Below are 6260 nucleotides of genomic sequence, written 5' to 3'. Positions count from 1 at the left end.
TGTTGCAAATTTCTTGTTCTTGCTGATGGTTAAATACTGCTACTCTGCCACCAGCGCGAGGTTGTTTAGACTTGCATTTACCATTACAATATTGTTGTTTATAAAAATGCTTTACATACTGTAAAACAAAAAAAATAAATACATATTTACCTGTTTTCCCTACGAAAGGTTTGCACAATTGATGACACTGTTTTTTTGATGACACACGATTTATGACATGATCCACAAGTGTGGCTCTGATTTCATCAGAGACTCTGACTCTTCTATTTCCACCTCTTCCTCTATAATGTCTTCCTCTAACACCACCACCACGTATTCTTACACGTCTTCCAATTGCTCTTCCACGAGCATGTTGCTGCAGTTCAGGGTTTTGTAAGTCCTCCATTCTTAGTGATTGTGCTGTGGGCAGTCTACATACTGTATATATGCTCCCAAACTTGATTGGTTAAATGGTTGAATGGTTGATTCAAATTGTATTGCAATTAGAGGTCATTTGCCAATTTAGCAGACATTAGAAACAATGTCAATGTCAGATATTTATGGAATATACATGCGTGTATACCAATTTTTCATAATTGAATGGATCGTTTTGAATGTGATGGCTTACACAATGAAAAATGTTTGAGAAGTTGTGAAGAGTTTGAAAGTTTAAGTGAGAATCAACAAGCCATATGCAATTAGTTGTTGTGCAAACTGCAGACAATTGTACTTACTGTTTGCACACATGTGCCAAGGCATTTGCAATTTGCTCAAATCAGTAAGAAATTCCAATCTGATGTGAACAAGAAGCTAATTGTTCAGAGATCTGAACTTATTGTTTCGGGGAAAAAAGTTTAATTTGAGAATTGAGCCAAAGCAATTGAGAAAAACTGTAATATTACAACATTTTGCATTGTGACGTTATTTTTTAGGACATTTTACCCTTAGAAAATGCACTTGAAATAACTGTCAATATGGCATTTGTTGTATTACCGTTAATTAATATAATTTATTTAAATAAAAAGGACTATTACAGTAATGAAAATCACGGAAAAAATAATGAGAACTGATGGGATAAATGTGTTTACATGTCCTCAAAATGAAGCAAAATAGATAGATAGATAGATAGATAGATAGATAGATAGATAGATAGATAGACAGTTAGTTAGACAGACAGACAGACAGATAGATAGATAGATAGATAACATTAATTCTACATTTACAGCAGATTTCCTCAGACATACATATTCCAGATATCATTGCTAAAATCGGACTCAAAGTTTAGCAACTTTTCTGACAATAGCGTTCAGGATTATAGAGGTGGCAGCCCTCAATACCCAGAGAAGATGAACAATGAAAAGCCCATCTCTGGGTTCAAACGAGAGGGAAGCGTGATTCATTATGCAGTTGAGAGTGGAGTTGTACAGCTGTTGAACATCACCCAGGACAGACAGAAGTGCCACCAAATTAATTTGAAATCCGCCCTCCATTATGAATGAGGGCCAGGTGTTTCTCATTAAAAGTGGGCACACTGTCAGGAACACTTCAAGCTCACATGTGTGCCCACACACACACACACATATGCACACACACACACACTCTTTGGTGGGTGTTCAATTATACACTACAAATAAGCTGGTGGCAGAATTTACCTCTGCTATAAGATTGTGTGGATGTAAACCTGTGGGGTTTTGCTATTCTTAGGTTATATCATTTCTAAAAAACCTTGTTAGGGCAGTTCTTATTAAAAAAAAATTGTATTTCAGGGTTATGATTGGTCTGTAGTAATTATACCAATATTTTTACATTTTAAAGGAAATGTAAGTGTTTTTTTTCCCATGGATAAATTGCTGTCATGATGCCAGGGTGTTGTTATGTAGTTGCCAAGGTGTTTTGGTTGGTTGCTTACTGGCCCAAAAGACCACATAGTAGGCCTGTCGCAATAATCAATATATCGACTTATCGTGCAATATATGTACTTGACCGCAATAATTTTTGTGGCGCAATATATCGCTAATTATATTTACTTAAAAATGAATGTCACCATGTTTTGTGCATTCCACTTGCGCATGTGTCTTTTGCAGCTTCTCATACATAATGTGGTGTAGTCATGAGGTGCTAGTTCAAATTTTAAAAATGCTTCTACAAAAAAAGTTTCATCTGCAGATATGATCTTGTTTAGGGATCTGTGCCTTTGTGCGTACAGACATCTGAATGCTAAGTAGTGATTGTGTTTTTCAGCAATACAGTGCTCCCTTAATTTACAGAGAAAAGAAGGTCCGGGAAAAATCTGTAGATTGAAAAATCTCCATACAAGTTCTTTGTGCATTTTTCTTTTTTTCTACTTGTCACTTTGCACTTTTTGTTAGAAAATGTTTATTTACCATTTATTCAGGTTTTTAAAGGTATCTAATATTTTGATACTTAATTTCCATGATCTAAATATTCTTAAAAATGTAAAGTTTGTTGTCATTTAGAAGTGTGTTGGCCTTCTTGCATTATTATGCTCTTACATTATGATTATATATTCAGTGGCATAAAACGGTCTTTAAAATGACAATAATATTGCTTATCGCAATTATTTCTGGGGCAATATATCGCACAACAAAAAGTTGTTATCATGACAGGCCTAAATATTCTGGGCCTTTATATGTAGATTTATGTGTAAATTATACATTACCAGTTAAATGACTGAATAATTAAAATTGTATAACTATTTTTGAAAGTAGTCTCTTATTCTCACCAAAGCTGCAAACAATAATATTGTGAAATATTATTACATTTATAACTTTTCTGTTTTAATATTTTATTCCTATGATGGCAAAGCTGAACTTTCAAAGCTAAATCATTATGCTGATTTGGTGCTTAATTATTCTAAATATGTATTGGCTTTCATTTAATAATAATGTTTTTTTTATGATTATTAGCAATGTTGAAAATGTTTTTTGCTGCTTAACATTTTTGTAAAAGCTGTGATAGATACTTTGATGAATAGAAAGTTCAGTGAGCAGCATTTTATTGTACAGAAAGTTCTTTTGTAGCATTATAATTATGTATTTACTGTAACTTTTGATTATTTAATGCATACATGCTAAATAAAAGTATTAATCTTTTCTTAAGAAAAAAAAAGTTCTTACCCAAGACTTTTAAATGGCAGTTTTCAAACATTAATAATAACTCAAAATACTTTAATGGCTACTGAAAATTCAGCTTAACCATCACAGGAATAATTTACATTTTAAAATATACGAAAATATAAAACAGTTATTTTAAACTGTAATAATATTTCATAATATTACTAGTTTTACTGTATTTTTGATCAAATAAATGCAGCCTTAGTGAGCATAATATTTTTTTTAAATGTTGTTGGTAGTGTACATAATATTAAAATTACATAATTTACAAGAATACTCTCACATCAGTGAACAGCTGAGTCATCCTATTGGTCCATTGTCAGTTAGCAGACAGTCAGTTGTGTTCGGAATATGCAGATCCCTCCATCTGGTGTCCTAGACAAGCACCCTTAGCGGCCTGCCCAGTGCCAGAGCGCCCGGTCTCACCCAGACTCGTGCTTCATGAGTTGATCTAGGGTGCCAATGTGACCTGATCCTCAATCACTGCCAAGAGAAAGAGCTGAAAATAACCCTACAATTCATCATGGGAAATAGCCAGCTGGGTGAGTGTGTGCATGTGTGAGCAGAGTATGCAAAGTATGTATTGCTTTATTCAACAGGGGCAAGAGATGCAGCTTCAGATGAAAATAATCAGCAGTATCCCATATACTGTACTTGTTATGTAGCCTATTAAATAAATCTGTGTGAGATGTTTTTAGCGTCCTCTCAACAGTATTAAAAATAATATTAATACATTTTATTTATAACTTTATATTAAACAAAATCTCAAAGTGCTACAAATTCGAAAAGAAGAAAAAGCATGACTCATATCATTAATTACGATCGTTATGACATCAGAAGAGTTTACATAGGATTTGACTTATGATCTGATCAGAAAGCGAGGTGCTATTAATAACAATAGATTAGAATAGATTTTTAAAATGCATAAACAAACAGTTTTTCTTGTGGCTATATATATATATATATATATATTCTGAAATAAATTGTTCCAAAATAATGTTTAATACAAGCAACTGCTATTTAATTATCACTATTCAAAAGTCCCTTTTTTGACTATATACAGTACATAAAATATTATTTCAGAAGTCCATCATAAGCAACTGCTATTCAAATAGCATCATTCAAAGTCCTTTTCCTTTTTTTTTAGATGACTTGAATGACAAATTCTGTTGTAATAGCAACAAATATCTTGACAGGTTTGGATGTGGTTGCTAAAAATGTGCCCTGGGGTAATTATTGCCACTCAAATTCATTCATACATCTCTGGAAAAAAATCAACATCTCTGAAAAGTGATAGCATACCAATCCGTTTACAAAAGCATTATGTACTGGCAATCCATCTATCCAGGCGACTCCATTCTTTTAAATCACAGTAATGTTTTTCTTCTCACACAGGTCTGGGCTTGTTTAAGTGAAATTATTCTTCTGTGGTTGATGGCAAACTGTTATTATTCTCTCCTGAAGTGGTGAAACAGCTGCCAAATCATTTCCTCAGCATTGCGGGTGGATAGATGCCAGATATGATTGAGTGAGGCTGCAACTTACACCTGTCTCCAAACATTGTGGAACCGCAGCAACAGGAAACTCTGTCATAAAAACATAACAAGAGGTGATAGGAAACTTGTGATAAAAGAATATTAAGTGATGCGACTGTCTCCTACATTTCAGATTAGATGGATACACACACGCCAATTGTTTTATTTTCTGCATATGGCATCACCAACCCGTTGGTGTAGGAAAATGTATTTTGTCATCTGTTTTGGTCTTCACAGAAGTATATTTTATTTCTCAGAAGTTATTTCTCTGCAGCTCATGAATATTAATGGAGTTTTGTTTCATTAAGCTTTGACTAAGATGTTTTTCTTTACAAAATATACAAAATATAACAACTGTCATGCACTAAGAGTAGCTACAGAGCTATGCAATGAATGAGGATAGAGGTAATTTGGTCTTGAAAGAATTTAATGAGAAGTTCTTGAGTTCATATTGAAATCTCTGAGTGTTAAATGATTGCACCGCTATTGCACAGTGCAAAAACTGCTGTCATATTTACTAACCACCTGCAATCCAGTTTAACCAGGCACTAAATGTGCTGATATAGTGTGATGCTGTGAGCATTCACATTTAATTATTGCAAAATTGTTCTCTACAAGTTGCATTCAGTGCAAATTTTGTCTGTGGTTGCACCATTTCCTGATTTTTAAACACATTCTCCGTGCAAGCAAACAGACAGCATTGAAATTCATTCTCAGTAAATTTCACAGTTTTTTGATCGCAAACTCAGGATTTATATTTAGTCATAAGTGGGGTTTTCAAAGCCCCCTGTGTTAGGAGGTCTATGTAAATTTTAAAACAGAGAATACATTTTTTTTTTGTAATTTTTTAGTATAATTTTAAATTCATTTTTGTTAAAATTTTTAAGATATTAATGTTATTTTAATGTCATTTATTTTATGCATTCAATTATTAAATGTATTTATGAATTATTATTATTATGTAATTATATAAATGAAATTAGTATTTACTATTTTTATGCAATTTTTTATGTTTTAGTGATGATCATAAGATGTTGTTTGCTTACTGATCACAGTTGAGAACCTCTATTAGACACTGGGGTCTTTTTTTGCTCCGAAGGTAAATCTAAGAAGCAGCAGACATTATTGTTTTCAAGGAGAAACAATTGAGATATTAAAGAGATCTCAGCTGGGATTTTTCTCTTTCTTGTGGATTTCAGCACTCAGCATTGTTTTGCTCATAGTTGCCATGGTAACTGTGACAGTGATAACTTTCATGTCTGCAGGTGTGCAGCTCTGGCAAAGTTTCAGTCACTAGTTTCTTGAAATCTTCTTGAATAGTTCAAAGCCCTGCGGATGATCTGCCGTGCACGTGTCATGCTATGTCACGTGTCTTTCAATTTAATGATGTTACATGAGAAATTTCCTCATTACACCAAGTTCAGGGCAGTCAGAATATGACTTTTAACGTCTTTTAAGCATTAACCTTAGTATACTCTGCCTGAGTCTGGCAAAATCTTCAAACGCTCCTCAGCATCAGTAAGCACTACTGCTCACCTGTAAGACCTTGCTTCTGCTTCCATGTTCTCTTTGTGTTTTTAGACTGCAGCTGCAGTAGCTTGAGACTGAACCC

Source organism: Sinocyclocheilus grahami, unplaced genomic scaffold (genome assembly GCF_001515645.1).
Source record: "Sinocyclocheilus grahami isolate Dianchi unplaced genomic scaffold, SAMN03320097.WGS_v1.1 scaffold551.1, whole genome shotgun sequence".
NCBI lineage: Eukaryota > Metazoa > Chordata > Actinopteri > Cypriniformes > Cyprinidae > Sinocyclocheilus > Sinocyclocheilus grahami.
The sequence above is the reverse complement of the archived record's forward strand: the minus strand, read 5'-3'. Positions refer to the sequence as shown.